This window comes from Lucilia sericata, unplaced genomic scaffold (genome assembly GCF_015586225.1).
Source record: "Lucilia sericata isolate MDLA Ls3-8-SP2 unplaced genomic scaffold, ASM1558622v1 Contig000093F_arrow, whole genome shotgun sequence".
In the NCBI taxonomy this organism is placed as follows: domain Eukaryota; kingdom Metazoa; phylum Arthropoda; class Insecta; order Diptera; family Calliphoridae; genus Lucilia; species Lucilia sericata.
Window position 1 is genome coordinate 32,264 of NW_023994125.1, and position 17,739 is coordinate 50,002.

Below are 17,739 nucleotides of genomic sequence, written 5' to 3' on the forward strand. Positions count from 1 at the left end.
TCCATACAAACGACAACATCCTACTCAAGGAGAATATTAATAAGAATTTTTTACATTTAGTCCTTCATTGTACTCCTTGGAAAAACGTATTCAAACGCGCTTAAGAAAATCCAACAAGAAGAACTAAATTGAACTGTGAAACAGTAAAGATATATAATGGAATTTGCAAAAAAAAAAAAAAATAAATAAAATTTAAATTAATCAATTAATAAAAAATTAAGACAAATTAAGGAAAACTTAACAAAAACCCAAATATTAAATTTGTTTAAACGGTATAAAAAAAAAAAAGAATTAAAGTTGTCTGTTTTTAAGGTTAATTTTTTTTTGTGGATTTATTTTATTAGTTTTTTATTGGTTTAGTATGTGAGTGCGTGTTTGTGTGTGTGTAAAAGTGTGTGTTTGTGTTGTAAAAACATACATATATGATGGTGCGTGTTGTGCTAAAGCGTGCTTAGTACTCACACAACACCAACACTCTTATATACTTTTACAGTTATTTACTTTTATTTGCACACACACACACACGCCTAAACAGGACTGGTACAAGCAAATCGTTTTTGTTATTTCCGTTTTTAAGTTTTTAATAAACACACATACACACGCACACAACCACAAAACAAAACCAACAAGCACAATTTAAACACCGACATACACTCACACATAGAGTCGTCCTTTACATACACCAATAACAATTTAAAAGGTACAAAAATACTAGAGTTGAAATTCTTCATCATCAGACCATCCTGCTGATTTTTTCGTTTCTGTTTCGGTTTTTTCATTTATTAAAGTTTTTTTTTTCCTTTTTTTCTATTTACACAAGTGTGTGTGTATCGTTGTTTGTATTTACGCATTTTATGGCGCCTCAGTAACAAAGAAAAATAAAATCATCATCAACTCCCCCTAAAACTAAAAATAAATCGAACGAATGTAAAAGAAAAATCTATTAAAAATAAAAAACTTTCAATAAAATCAAACAACAAATCAACCAACAAAATAAATAAAAGTTTCCCATAATCTTCAAGTGTTAAAGTTGTGTGAAAATATTTCAAATACAAGAAATACACAAAAATTTATAAAAAAAAATCCTTGAGAAATTTTCACTTAAATATTTAAATTTTTGACTAAAGTATAACGGAAAATAAATAGTGAAAACGTTAAAAACAACAACAGCAACAAAATAATGAAAATAATCAATAACAAAAACCGTAACGAAAACAAATAAATTACAACTACAATTGTTTAACATCTCCTTTGCCCCCTCAACACACATACATAGTTTCTCTTGTTCGTAAGCGGAAACGGAAAACCCAAATCGGTTGTACGTACTTAATTAAACTGACATTTTGGTCTCTCTATATATACTAAACGAATAACTCTAACTGTTTGACCACAAAACTAACCAAACAAAATACATGTTATTTCACTGTATGGATATTTTTGGGAAAATTTGACATTAATTACTTAAACCAGCTAAAAATCTATTCCTTTTGCAACAACGGTAACACATTGAAACTATTTTGTATTTACTTTAGAGTGCGTGCGTGTGTGTGTTTGTGCGTATTTTAATCTACAAAATCTCGAAACTTTTATATATATATATATATGTGTGTATATAACTGAGAGCACAAATCAAATTTTGCAAAAATGTGTCAGTTAAATCTAAGAAAATGTGAGAATTATAATTAATTACTTTTTGATTGAGTTCGTAACAATTTGTTAAATGATTAACTTTTCCTCTCCATCATGTTCTATTCTATTTTGTGTTTTCCGTTTATGGTTTATGTTACTATTTCTATTTCTGTTACATCTAATTCTATTCTTTAATTCTATTCCCAACATTTCCCTTTCAAATTTTCTATAAATTTGTCGTTAATATGTTTCTATTAGCGTTATATACTAGTTTGTGTATTTAATTAAAGTTATTGTCATAAAAATATACTTCATCAGATTATTTTTATATATAATAGTATTGGTTCAATAGTTTAACAATATATTTTTTATTAATATACAATACAATTAGTTATTCCTAGTTAAGTAATATGTTTTTGAATTATATTCCAAAATGTTTAATTACCTACCTTATTAAAAAAAACTAAGTACCAATAAACTAGAACTGAACTAGAATTGAACTAGAACTGAACTAGAACTGAACTAGAACTGAACTAGAACTGAACTAGAACTGAACTAGAACTGAACTAGAACTGAACTGGAACTGAACTAGAACTGAACTAGAACTGAACTAGAACTGAACTAGAACTGAACTAGAACTGAACTAGAACTGAACTAGAACTAACTAGAACTGAACTAGAACTGAACTAGAACTGAACTAGAACTGAACTAGAACTGAACTAGAACTGAACTAGAATGAACTAGAACTGAACTAGAACTGAACTAGAACTGAACTAGAACTGAACTAGAACTGAACTAGAACTAGAACTGAACTAGAACTGAACTAGAACTGAACTAGAACTGAACTAGAACTGAACTAGAACTGAACTAGAACTGAACTAGAACTGAACTAGAACTGAACTAGAACTGAACTAGAACTGAACTAGAACTGAACTAGAACTGAACTAGAACTGAACTAGAACTGAACTAGAACTGAACTAGAACTGAACTAGAACTGAACTAGAACTGAACTAGAACTGAACTAGAACTGAACTAGAACTGAACTAGAACTGAACTAGAACTGAACTAGAACTGAACTAGAACTGAACTAGAACTGAACTAGAACTGAACTAGAACTGAACTAGAACTGAACTAGAACTGAACTAGAACTGAACTAGAACTGAACTAGAACTGAACTAGAACTGAACTAGAACTGAACTAGAACTGAACTAGAACTGAACTAGAACTGAACTAGAACTGAACTAGAACTGAACTAGAACTGAACTAGAACTGAACTAGAACTGAACTAAACTGAACTAGACAACTAGAACTGAACTAGAACTGAACTAGAACTGAACTAGAACTGAACTAGAACTGAACTAGAACTGAACTAGAACTGAACTAGAACTGAACTAGAACTGAACTAGAACTGAACTAGAAATGAACAGAACTGAACTAGAACTGAACTAGAACTGATACTAGAACTGAACTATAACTGATACTAGAACTGGAACTAGAACTGAACTAGAACTGAACTAGAACTGAACTAGAACTGAACTAGAACTGAACTAGAACTGAACTAGAACTGAACTAGAAACTGAACTAGAACTGAACTAGAACTGAACTAGAACTGAACTAGAACTGAACTAGAACTGAACTAGAACTGAACTAGAACTGAACTAGAACTGAACTAGAACTGAACTAGAACTGAATTAGAATTTTATTGTATGGTCTATAGGACCTAGTTTTAGGTTAGGTTTTCTTCAGATAAAAAATAAAACTTTTTCGGTTATGACCGCTCCATAATGGACACAATTTCTCTTGAAAATCAATAGTTTAACGATCCATATGGTTTGCAAAATAAGAATTATAAAATATGTGCAGTAGATATCGTAGTTATAGAATTAAATAAAATATACTAAATGCAAAAACATTAATTTTAGTCATAAATTAACAAAACAAACTGAAAAATTTATTTCGTTTTAAAATTAGGTGGTTACAATGTTGCATGTTTAAAAACCATTAAGTTTTAACAGTTATTATTTAGTTTTTCTTTTCCAAAAGCAGATTTTATTTAAACGATTAAATTATGAATAAATAAGAAAAACACAAATCTACAAATATTTTGATGTTAAAAAATCTGAGTTATTTTTCTTTAGTTTCTTTTATTAAAATTTGCATAAAAGTAAAAACATATTTAAAAATTTTTAATTTCTTAAGTGTGTGTGAAAAACAATTTATTTTTTTTTTTGGAAAGTAGAGCGTTACAAATATTGGCAATTTTAATCATAAAAACTAAGATATTTTTATTAAGTTTCAATGTTGTTACTTTAAATATATTTAAAAAGATATATAGTCTTCTTTATGTTTAAATATAACCCATAATTTACTAAAATATATTTCCTTCCTTTACTCTTAGTTGTGTTTATTGTGAATGCATTTTAACGTTACACATACAATTTACAATTAAATAATCTATAGTTGAATAAAATAATAAATATTTAATAAAAAAATACTAATATTTTTTGATTTTTAAACACGTTTTAAAAAACTCTTTAAAATAACTATAAAAATCTTACAAAATTTCAACGTTGAATATAAAAAAAAAAACAAACACAAAACAAATAAACACTTTTAAAATATCAATCTATTAAAAAATTTGTCGAAGGTAAGTGTGAAAGATATAAATTAATGAATTTTTATTGATTTTCTTTACAAGCACTTTTTGTATAACTAAAAACATTTCAATTAAAAATCAGTTTTTATCTGCCAAAAATCTGTATTATCCAAAAAATCTGCTTATAGAACTTCAAAATTGTTTAATATAAAAAATTGAACCTAGTTCTCGCTTACAATGACTCTTTAACTAGAGTTAACATTCTCTCGATCACAATTGGTTACTTATGTATATGTACATAAAATGAGAAATAAACAATGCAGCAAGTGAGAGCAGTGCACTAGTGCATTCACAATAAACATTGCAAAATTATCCAACGGTTTAACTAATAGATTTATAAATATATCGGTCAGTACATAAGTTAATAAACTAATCGCAAGACTAGTCCGCAGATCAGATAATAGGTCAGTCATTAATCTAGCTAAAAGGCTGTTGAATAAACATGTTGATAAACTAGTCAATAAACGAATCTCTAGAATAGTCAATATTATAATCCCTAAATACTAATTAAAAGACTTAGTTAAGAGACTAGCTAAGAAATTAGTCAGTAGAATAGCCAGCGGACTAGTCAGCACAGTCAAAATTCTATTCAACAGACTAGCGAACGGGGCAGGATATATATTAGTCCTCGTTAATATACTAGTCAACAGGCTAGTCAATAGACTAGTAAATCGAATAGTCAATAGACTAGCCAATACTCTAGCCTAATCCCTACTGTAGTACTGTAGAGTAGTCAATTATTAATAGAGTAGTCAATCAACTACTTTATTCACTTCATAGATTAGCCAATAGACTACTAGGTTTATCCATAAACTAATCAACGACTGACTAATTTCCAACCCCAACCCTAGTCTATAGACTGGGCAATAGACTAGTCATCACACTAATCAATATAATAGTAAATCGACTAATCAAGAGGTTAGAGTAGTCAATATAATAGCCAACAGACTAGACAAAAACTTGACCATAGACCAGTCCATAAACTAGTTGACTACTGGCTAATAAACTAGTCAATATAATATTATATAGGCTTGTCAACAGACTAGTTGACTATTAACCTACAAGTCAATACTATAGTAAATAGAATAGACTAGTCCATAGACTAGGCAACAGAACAGATCAGTCAAAGGACTAGTAAGCAGAGTAGTCAGTAGAATAACCAACATACTATTCAATAGTCTAGTCAAAGGTTAGTTCATAGACTAACCAATATATCTATGGATCCATGGACAAGGCATTAGAGAAAACACCGAATATTTGAATCCTAATGAAGTACTTTTTGTCAATTGATAATCAACGACTACAAGTACGCAGAATAAACATGCTCTCATTGAGACTTGCCACCTTTCCCCGCTTGGCAGAGCTCTTTTATAAGGCTCTTGTTTACGTAAGCTCACAAATATATAAACAACAACCAAAACAGGTAGGGAGCTCATTTATATATTGTCCGAGTTAAGAACTAAATTAAACAGTAGAGAAGTCTTAAGGGATCTTAATCAGATTAAAAAAAAAAAAACTTTCATAAATTTAAAGAAAGTAGTCATTAGAATAGCCATACAACTGGTCAAGAGACTAGTCAATAGTCTGGGCAAAAAATAGCCAATGGACTAGCCGAATATTTTAATTCTAATGAAGTATTATTAGTAAATAGATAGGTCAAAGTCTAGGCAGTACATTAGCAAATAGACTACTAAACCGTGGAGTAAATATGCTCTCATTGAGACTTGCTCCCTTTCACTCCATGCCTATCACTGTTTAATACAGAAATGCTTTTATAAGACACTTCCTTTCAGACTTACGTAAGCTCTGGCAGATATAATAACAACTAAACTGAGCAGAGAGCGTATTTATAACTCTCTATTGATGACTGCTTTACATTATCCGAGTTAACAACTAAATTAAACAATAGAGAAGAGTTAAGGGATTTTAAACTGATTTTCAAAAACTTTTATAAATTTAAAGAAATTTTCTAAAACACAATTCAAATATGTATTTATTAAGTAAAAAAATACTATTTAAAAGAGAAAAAAAATTATCCAGACTAATTAAGCCCCCCTCAAAAAAGAGTTAAACCTTTTAATACCCAACTAAAGTAGGGATCACCATGCTGTCGTTACACTTGACCGATTCCATTGTTCTTTCGTTCGTTTCTTTTAACTAGTTTTCCTTTACACTAGTATTTCCTGCTTTTAACAGTGAACACGTGACAAACATTTATTTTATCCATCCAAGTCCTTTCAACTTCATTAGCACACAGCCAAGTTTATTTTATTTTATTAATTGAACATGAGTCACCACCACATTATCACTAACAAAAAATCTCTCCATATTAGTTTATGTATGTGTTAAATTTCCTTTTTAAACAAGGTTGGCGCCTCAAAAATTCATTTTCTCTTTTCTGCTTTCTTTTTTTTTCAAACTGTTTTATAGGAAAATAATTGTTAAACGTATAAATCAATAATATTATATAAATCTTTTTTGGTGTTTTTTATATATATTTATTTGTGCTTATATGTATATTGTTTATATACATAAAAAATGTTATAACAAAAAGGGAAGTTGGTTAATTGACATTGTTATATGAACATTATAAATATAAATAAACTACTTACAAAATAAATTTATTATTTATTTATATTGGGGATTTTTGTTTAACATTTAGTTAAGTGTTTTACATAATCATTGAGGTGATTTTAATTTATGATTAAAAGTTCTAGGGGTAGAGGTGGAAATTGTGCCAATTGATTGAAATTAACTTTATTTATTGGGGAAAAGAGAACAATTAGGGTAACATTTTACTCTGAAAATAATAAGTCAGTTAGCGTATCTGACAATAAAAACGCTACTGCCATTCTGAAATTTCCTAGATTCTTTTTTTGGCCTTTGCTGTTGCCAAATTTTTCGTTAAATTTTCATTTAATAGAAAATTTTTAATAATTTTTTTTATAGAAAATTTTTGATAACATTTTTTTTATAGAAAATGTTTCATAGAAATCTTTTTAAATTTTCTTTTTATAGAAATTTTTTAATATAATTTTAATTTTTTTTATTTAGAAATTTTTTAATATAATTTTAATTTTTTGATAGAAAATTTTTGATAAATTTTCGCTTGATTGAAAATTTTCGTTCCAATTATATTTTTATAAAAACTTATCGATACAATTTTGTTTTTATAAAATTTTTTCGATAAATTCACTTTTTATAGAAAAAATTTCAATATAATTTCGTTACAATTTCCTTTTTATAGGCAATTATATCGTTACAATTTTCTTTTTATAGAAAATTGACCATAATTTTTTTTATAGAAAATTTTCAATAAATTTCGTTTTATAGCAAATCATCCACAAATTTAGATAAATAGATAGATAGATAGATAGATAGATGATAGATAGATAGATAGATAGATAGATAGATAGATAGATAGATATATAGATAGATAGATAGATAGATAGATAGATAGATAGATAGATATATAGATAGATAGAGATAGATAGATAGATAGATAGATAGATAGATAGATAGATAGATAGATAGATAGATAGAGAGATAGATAGATAGATAGATAGAGATAGTAGATAGATAGATAGATAGATAGATAGATAGATAGATAGATAGATAGATAGTAGATAGATAGATAGTAGATAGATAGATAGATAGATAGATAGATAGATAGATAGATAGATGATAGATAGATAGATAGATAGATAGATAGATAGATAGATAGATAGATAGATAGATAGATAGATAGATAGATAGATAGATAGATAGATAGATAGATATAGATAGATATATAGATAGATAGATAGATAGATAGATAGATAGATAGATAGATAGATAGATAGATAGATAGATAGATAGATAGATAGATAGATAGATAGATAGATAGATAGATAGATAGATAGATAGATAGATAGATAGATAGATAGATAGATAGATAGATAGATAGATAGATAGATAGATAGATAGATAGATAGATAGATAGATAGATAGATAGATAGATAGATAGATAGAAGATAGATAGATAGATAGATAGATAGATAGATAGATAGATAGATAGATAGATAGATAGATAGATAGATAGATAGATAGATAGATAGATAGAATATAGATATATATATAGATAGATAGATAGATAGATAGATAGATAGATATGATAGATAGATAGATAGATAGATAGATAGATAGATAGATAGATAGATAGATAGATAGATAGATAGATAGATAGATAGATTAGATAGATAGATAGATAGTAGATAGATAGATAGATAGATAGATAGATAGATAGATAGATAGATAGATAGATAGATAGATAGATAGATAGATAGATAGATAGATAGATAGATAGATAGATAGATAGATAGATAGATAGATAGATAGAAGATAGATAGATAGATAGATAGATAGATAGATAGAAGATAGATAGATAGATAGATAGATAGATAGATAGATAGATAGATAGATAGAGATAGATAGATAGATAGATAGATAGATAGATAAGATAGATATAGAAAGTTTTCGATTATTTTCTTATTTTTATATCTTGATAATTTTTTATAGATTATTATTTTGTTTCTATAGAAATTTTTTGATAAATTTTCTTTCTTTTTGATAAGTTTGGTAAATTTTCTTTTTCTTGAAATCATTGATAAATTTTCTTTTTATAGAAAGTTTTTGATACATTTTCCTTTTATAGAAAGTTTTTGATGAATTTTTTTATAGAAAACTTTTGCTAAAGTTATTTTTTGATACATTTACTTTTTATAGAACATTTTTCTTTTTATAGAAAATCTCGATGAATTTTTCGATACATTTTCTATTTTTGATTAATATATAACAATTAATGGGTTATTTTCTTTATAACATATAGATTTTCACTTAAACTTTTATAAAAGTATAAAATTTAATTAATTTTGCTCTTAAATTCAAACATTTTATTTATTAAATAAAACCAGCATTTTCCCAGGAAATTACTTTTCTATTCATATGTGCATTTACTATGCTGCTATTGAAATTTTATTTCATTCTAATGAAATAATTGCCTTATCAGACATAAAGTTTTTTTTTGTTAACACACAGCATTATATTATTAACTTTTCAATATAAATTCCTTTAATAAAATAATTTTAATACGAATATAATACAACAAAATAAAACTTTACTTTTATATTGTTTATAAAATGCATTAATATACACACACATACGAAAGTGAAACAAAAAAGGATGAAAATTATTTGCAACATTGTTTCTACCACATTGATAAAAAGTTATTTCAGCAATTTTTGTGTGTGTGTATATATATGTGTAAATGTAAATTAAAAAAAAAAGGAATGAAAAAAATCTAATTAAAATAATTCTCTTTCGCTTTGAGAACAAATGAGAAGCATATTTGTTCGCACTCCAACAGGTCCTTTAATTAAATAATTTATACATTTATATGGGTATTCACTCATATATACACACATACATATATACAAATAAACAGACGGGCAGTCGTCACAAGCACACATCCTTAAATGCTTACAGACTGTGAAATATGGAGAAATGCTCATGCACATTTATGTACATTTGCAAGTAAGCATATTAATCCTTATTTATGTTTGTAAGTATATGTGTATGTATTTTGAATGTGTTAGTTATGAGTTTTAAAACTATGAATAAACATAATTTATGCATAATATTTACATCGGATACCCATTGTGCGGCAGGGTGAAATCTTAGAAAATAATTATTGTTTATAGTTTAATTTGCAACGATTGTTTGGAACAATTGTCCATATTATAGGTGTTTTTAGAGCCCCTTTGGCTTTTACAAAATATTAGATATTATGGACATGTGGTGCTCTAACAATAAGAGGACAATTTCCAATTGATTAGTAGCCCTAAGCTAAATATAGTTTTAGACATTTGAGCATCAAAATAAATCAATTAATTAGATGGAGTTAGTTGGAATTCTTACATACATACATAAGTATGTATTTGTGAAAACAAGATAAGCTCTTTGAAAGTGTTCTGGTTTATTTTAATTTATTCTCGAAAAGGTGAAAAATGTAGATTTATCTTTTTCTTTGTCCAGTAAATTTTGAATTTGAAAAAATCGCCCGCAAATCAAGGTTTTGGTGCTTTTACTTTTATATATGTAAATTTATATGCAGCCATATTTTTGACTGAAAATATGCATGTGATAATATGTCTGAATGAATGTTTGTCGAGATGAATATATGGAAACCAGAATTCAAATGAATATTTTGTAACTATTCACATTATCAACCCAGCAAACAAAACCGTTTTTCGATAACTTCTCTTTCTTTTTATAACAAATTTTTGTTAAATTTTCTTTTTTTGAAAAAAGTTTTCTATAAATTTTCTTTTTTAATAAAACATTTTTAATAAATTTTCTTTTTTTAAAAAAGTTTTCCTTAAATAATAAATAAATTATCTTTTTTATAAAATTTTTTTTTTATAGAACATTTTCGATAAAGTTTTTTTTTATAAATATAATTTTTTTTATTAAATTTAACTTTGTTCTTAAATTTTTAATGCAATTTTCTTTTTATAGAAAATTTTCGATACATTTTCTTTTTATAGAACATTTTCGATAAAATTTTCTTTTTTATTGAAAATTTTCGATAAATTTTCTTTTTTATAGCAAATTTTCGATAATTTTTTTTTTTATAGAAAATTTTGATAAATTGTCTTTTTTATAGAAAATTTTTGATAAATTGTCTTTTTTATAGAAAATTTTCGATAAATTGTCTTTTTATAGAAATTTTCGATAAATTGTCTTTTTATAGAAAATTTTCGATAAATTGTCTTTTTATAGAAAATTTTCGATAAATTGTCTTTTTATAGAAAATTTTCGATAATTGTCTTTTATTAGAAAATTTTCGATAAATTGTCTTTTTATAGAAAATTTTCGATAAATTGTCTTTTTATAGAAAATTTTCGATAAATTGTCTTTTATAGAAAATTTTCGATAAATTGTCTTTTTATAGAAAATTTTCGATAAATTTTGTTTTTTTTATAGAAAATTTTCGATAAATTTTGTTTTTATAGAAAATTTTCGATAAATTTTGTTTTTTTCTAGAAAATTTTTCGATAAATTTTTGTTTTTATAGAAAATTTTCGATAAATTTTGTTTTTTATAGAAAATTTTCCGATAAATTTTGTTTTTTATAGAAAATTTTCGATAAATTTTGTTTTTTATAGAAAATTTTCGATAAATTTTGTTTTTTATAGAAAATTTTCGGAAATTTTGTTTTTTATAGAAAATTTTCGGTAAATTGTGAAATTGTGTTTTTTATAGAAATTTTCGATAAATTTTTGTTTTTATAGAAATTTTTCAATAAGTTTTCCTTTTTATAGAAATTTTTCAATAAATTTTCCTTTTTATAGAAAATTTTCAATAAATTTTCCTTTTTTTTATAGAAAATTTTCGAAAAGTTTCCTTTTTATAAAAATTTTTCGATAAATTTTTCTTTTTTATAGAAAATTTTCTTTTTATAGAAAACATTCGATAAATTGTCTTTTTATAGAAATTTTCGATAAGTTTCTTTTTATAGAACATTTTCAAAACATTATTCTTTTACAAAAAATTTTCAATACAATTTTCTTTTTATAGAATATTTTCGATACAATTGTCTTTTTATTGAAAACATTCGATACAATTTTCTTTTTATATAAAATTTCCGATAAATTTCATTTTTATAAAAACTTTCGATACAATTTTCTTAAAGAAAATGTACAATTTTTATGGAAAGTGTTCGATTATAGAAACAATTTTCTTTTTATAGAGATTTTTTGAGAAATTTTAATTTTTATAGAAACTTTTTATACAATTTTTTTTAGAGAATTTTCAATAAATTTTCCTTTGTATAGAAAATTATGGTTAAATTTAATTTTTGTTAGTGAATTTTCGATCATTTTTTCTTTTTGTAGAAAAGTTTATTTAAATTTTATTTTTAAAAAAATTACGACAACTATGTTTTATTAAAAATTGCTGCTAATTATTTTTTTTTCGAGAAATAAATCTGATTATTTTATTGTATTAATTTTTTTAATAAAATTTAAACCCAAATGTTTTCTGTGTTTTCTGTACGTAAAAATATTTTGAAATATTTTGCGGAAAATCATTGTAGCATTTAATTGATAAATGAAACTCTGTATGTAGACAACGACTATGATGATGAGGCATGAATCTATGTTTAAATACATATGTATGTATGTTTGAAAATCTGTCTAACTATAAATATGCGTATAAGTGTGTGATTTTGAGTGTGAATTTTTGGTTAAACTTTTGCATTTGTATGATTTTACAAACACATTGAACGTGAAGTTAGTTAGTTAAGTTGTATTCCACAAATAAAACTGCATGATGAGTGTATTGTTGCAATGGCAAACCGCTGCCAGCAACATAGTTGTTGCTGCTGCTGTTGTTATTGTTCTCGCAATAGTAACCGTATTAAGAAAATGCAATTAGAAGTCAAAGTGTCTCTCTCATCATAAACAAATTAGCAAAATGCAACGAAAATTTGCCATTGAGTTAGTAGTCAGTTAGTTAGTTGGTCCTTCATTCATTCGAGTTGTTTTGAAACCTTACTGTCGTTGTTGTTGTTGTCGAGTGCCAGGAATCATCAACATCAAAATCATTTACAATTAAAGCCTACTTAACAAGCATCAACAAAGTTTTAATGTTTTTCTTCATGATGCTTTTCCACCAAAAACTGTTCATGGTGTAACTTAAGTTATATTTGTCATCATGTTTGAAAATGGACTTGCTACTGTTTGTACTATATGTGTTATTAAGGACTGTATATAGTGCAGACAATTCCAAATACTTTACAATCCATATTGTAATATTGTGTTTGTACTTGTATATGAAATGACAAAATAAACCGTCATTTTACTTACACTTCTCCACTTCTACTCGTTGGTGCGCGTAGCAAAAAGTGAAGTAGGCGAAGTCATTATTCATTCGTGTCAACAGACCAAAAATGTCCCTGACCCTAAAAAAAAACTACAACAATAACAACACAACAGTATAAGAGCGAAATAACAATAAGCGAACATAAAAATTAAATAAAATATTTCAGTTTTTCAGTGCATTGTTTGCATTGTGTAGGTAGGACGATGGAGAATGGTTCAATGTAGAGTTTTTTAAGAACAATTTATATAAAAAGGAATTTTGGTGTAAGTTTTCTTAAAAAAAGAAAATTTTGCGAAAATTCTCTGTAAAAAGAAAATTTATCAAAAATTTTCCATAAAAAGGAGAAAACTAATTGAAGATTTTGCATAAAAATTTATCGAAAGTTTTCCAAAAAAGGAAAATTTATCGAAAATTTTTCATTAAAAGGGCAATATTTATTAAAAATTTTGCATAAAAAGAGGAAAATTTATCGAAAATTTTTCATAAAAAGAAAATTTATCAAAAGTTTTTCATAAAAGGAAAATTCAACGAAAATTTTCTATAAAAAGTTATTTAAAAACTAAAAATTACTTTCTTCTTTATAAGAGACTTTTAAACCTGCCCTCGTATTAAAATGCATATAAATGTATGTGGAATCTACTGAGAACATTCTACTCGTTTATTCGTTTGAAAAATTGCAATCTTTCCATTTCACCATCTATCCGTTGATATAATTCGTTCATCCTGTCTGTCTGTTCTATAAGGTCCTTGTATATGCCATTTCTTTGTAAGTATTTGTGTATAAATATGTATAAGTTTTTATATGTATCTGTCTGTTTGTCCGTCCGTCTGCCTGTACATTATAGTTTACTTGAGTGCACACAGAAATGCTTTTTACTTAGTTGTTTATACATATCTTCTATACTATATAGTACTATAACCAACCGATATACTTTTTTCTATATTGCTCTGTTGTTGTTTTTTTTTTAACACACAACAACGCTTTTCTGATGCCAACAAAGCCAACAGCAACAGCTCTTGGCTTTTTAATTTTTTCTTTAAACAGCAATTTACAATGAGAAAAAAATTTACACTATTTGCTGCTATTTACACTTACATATTTGTTTACAGTGTTGAGAAAATAAATAGCAAACAATTAATGTAGAGAATGTTTAACTATTGCACAGTGGGAAAATATATCATTTCTAAACATTTAACTGCTAGAGATGAAGCAGAGCTGCTGCTGTATTTAATACTAGAATTTGATTTTGACACCTCGAATTGCATATAATTCATTTTAATATTGCATCAACCGCTTTCATTGCTATGTTTCTTAACATCTAAAAAATAACTAAAGAAATGCTAATCTTAGTACAAATTTCAGTCCCAAGTGGCAGTTTTCCCTAGCTCTTGACAAAACTACAAACATTATTTTTATAATGCATTTTTTCTAGAAATTTCCATAGTAAATACTTTTTAACCCATTACGATCTTCAACAAATATGTACCATAATAAATTATCAGCTAGTTTGCATTAAAATTTTTACATAACCATTAGTCTACAACGGGTTAAATTTGTCTCTGCTATGACATCATAAGCATCTATTACATTCGCCTACTATGTCTTTGTTTTATGTCATCGTATTCAACGTCATCGTCACCAACATGATAATCGACACTAAAGGAATCATTTTCATCATTGGCAACCAGAAGAAATCCTTGTCTCCTCACTTTAAGCCAATTCAACGCGCGCGTAACCATTAAGTGAAAATAATAAAATAAAAATATTAAAAGAGAAAAGGAAAAATAGAAACAAAAAAAACTATAAAAGACAATAAGAAAATGTGACGCCAAACGAACTGGGAAAACAATACGCCGCATATGAATGTGAAAAAAGTAAATGTGTGCGGTTGCCATAGAGTAATCCTTATATTTTAATATATTTACATATGGATTTGTAAAAATTCCGGCAGTTCGAGGTACATGTTCTCAACTAGAGATTTTACTTAGTGAATTAAATAGTTGAGTTCTCGTTCAGTTCTAGTTCAGTTCTAGTTCAGTTCTAGTTCAGTTCTAGTTCAGTTCTAGTTCAGTTCTAGTTCAGTTCTAGTTCAGTTCTAGTTCAGTTCTAGTTCAGTTCTAGTTCAGTTCTAGTTCAGTTCTTCAGTTCTGGTTCAGTTCTAGTTCAGTTCTAGTTCAGTTCTAGTTCAGTTCTAGTTCAGTTCTAGTTCAGTTCTAGTTCAGTTCTAGTTCAGTTCTAGTTCAGTTCTAGTTCAGTTCTAGTTCAGTTCTAGTTCAGTTCTAGTTCAGTTCTAGTTCAGTTCTAGTTCAGTTCTAGTTCAGTTCTAGTTCAGTTCTAGTTCAGTTCTAGTTCAGTTCTAGTTCAGTTCTAGTTCAGTTCTAGTTCAGTTCTAGTTCAGTTCTAGTTCAGTTCTAGTTCAGTTCTAGTTCAGTTCTAGTTCAGTTCTAGTTCAGTTCTAGTTCAGTTCTAGTTCAGTTCTAGTTCAGTTCTAGTTCAGTTCTAGTTCAGTTCTAGTTCAGTTCTAGTTCAGTTCTAGTTCAGTTCTAGTTCAGTTCTAGTTCAGTTCTCTTCAGTTCTAGTTCAGTTCTAGTTCAGTTCTAGTTCAGTTTCTAGTTCAGTTCTAGTTCAGTTCTAGTTCAGTTCTAGTTCAGTTCTAGTTCAGTTCTAGTTCAGTTCTAGTTCAGTTCTAGTTCAGTTCTAGTTCAGTTCTAGTTCAGTTCTAGTTCAGTTCTAGTTCAGTTCTAGTTCAGTTCTAGTTCAGTTCTAGTTCAGTTCTAGTTCAGTTCTAGTTCAGTTCTAGTTCAGTTCTAGTTCAGTTCTAGTTCAGTTCTAGTTCAGTTCTAGTTCAGTTCTAGTTCAGTTCTAGTTCAGTTCTAGTTCAGTTCTAGTTCAGTTCTAGTTCAGTTCTAGTTCAGTTCTAGTTCAGTTCTAGTTCAGTTCTAGTTCAGTTCTAGTTCAGTTCTAGTTCAGTTCTAGTTCAGTTCTAGTTCAGTTCTAGTTCAGTTCTAGTTCAGTTCTAGTTCAGTTCTTCAGTTCTAGTTCAGTTCTAGTTCAGTTCTAGTTCAGTTCTAGTTCAGTTCTAGTTCAGTTCTCTAGTTCAGTTCTAGTTCAGTTCTAGTTCAGTTCTAGTTCAGTTCTATTTCAGTTCTAGTTCAGTTCTAGTTCAGTTCTAGATTAGTTCTGTTTCAGTTCTGTTGTGAACAAATATTGTCTAAAATGGTACATTGTAACAACTGGGGTAGTTTAAGGATAATAGCTATGTATATATATGTATGTATGTGTGCGTGTAACCGGAAGAAGAAATTTTCGCATTTTATGGCTCAGCAACAAAGAGTTGAAACACAAAAAATGTAGACATATTTAAAAGGAATAAATAAATAAAAGAAACAAAATATTTATGTCTTTTACAGAAAAAAAAACTGGCATACAAAACAATACTGTAAATCTTACTATTGTTATTTAGTTTTTATAAATGGGGGAGTTTTATTACTTAAATACTCGCTCACATATAAACATTAGCTGGATCCTAAAAGATTAAATAAGATGAGGTTCGTAGTTAACTTTGCTCCTAAATATAAAGCCATGCTAAAAAACATATGTATATTTAAACAAACTTATTTTAGTTTGTCTGCATAATGAATAAAACCTCATTTTAGTTTGTGCTAAACAAAAATTTAATTAAGTTCTTTTTCCCTTCTGCGTTCGCTAACTAATTGAAGTTGTGTTTTTTTTTTTTAATTTAGACATTATATTTTATTCTAATTAGCTGACAAAACTACGTGTTAAAGAGTGTGTGTGTGTGTAAGTTTGTGTAAATATTGTTAGAAATTTTGACATTTTAAAAATATTCGTTATCAAAACTGTCACAATTTATAACATGTTATTGAAGAGAGGAAGCAAAATTAAATTCAACCTTGTTCTAAATTGGCTTATTTGGTAAAATGAACACTGACCTTTAAAATGATGGAGTTTATTTTATTTTTGGTTTTTATATTATACTGCATGCGCAGTTGCTTTTGAACTGATATAAAGATTCCAAACATTTTTATTTTTATACAGAATCTTAGGGTCAAACGTAGGAGTTAAGGTTTTTATGTTGTCACACAAGAAGTAGTAGATTTGAAATATATTGGTTTTATTTTTGGGCGTAAACGGTCAACTAGCCTCCTCATCATGCCGAATTTAAAAGAACCAAGTAGGAACGAAATGGAGAACATTAACTTTTTGCACCCGCACATTTTAGGAGTTGTATAGCGTGTCACGTTCAAGAAATTACATAAGAAAGTAATTTGATTCTAATGAATTTTTCAGATTTTCTAATACAAAAGCTAAAAATTTGAAGTCTCTGTCCAAGCCAAATTATATAAAATTGTATTCTTTTTAAAATAAATTAAATAATTTAAAAAATAACAAAACCAATTTGTTTCAAACCAAATAGAATGAAGAGAAGCTGTCTTTATGCTAAACAACTGATATCAGTCAGTCAATTAATGCATGAGTGAGTCAGTCATTCAGTAACTGTTAAAAACAG

At 27.0% G+C, this 17,739-nt stretch overlaps 1 protein-coding gene across 1 annotated transcript in view; it reads left to right on the forward strand.

The window, feature by feature from the left end:
• Positions 1-336: 336 nt before the first annotated feature.
• The window catches only part of LOC119599842 (probable serine/threonine-protein kinase DDB_G0282963), a 232,890-nt gene continuing 215,487 nt past the window's right edge, over positions 337-17,739 (forward strand). The window contains exon 1 of the mRNA XM_037949750.1: positions 337-1,669. The gene's annotated coding sequence lies outside the window, so the exon portion shown is untranslated. The remainder of the gene's footprint in view (positions 1,670-17,739) is intronic.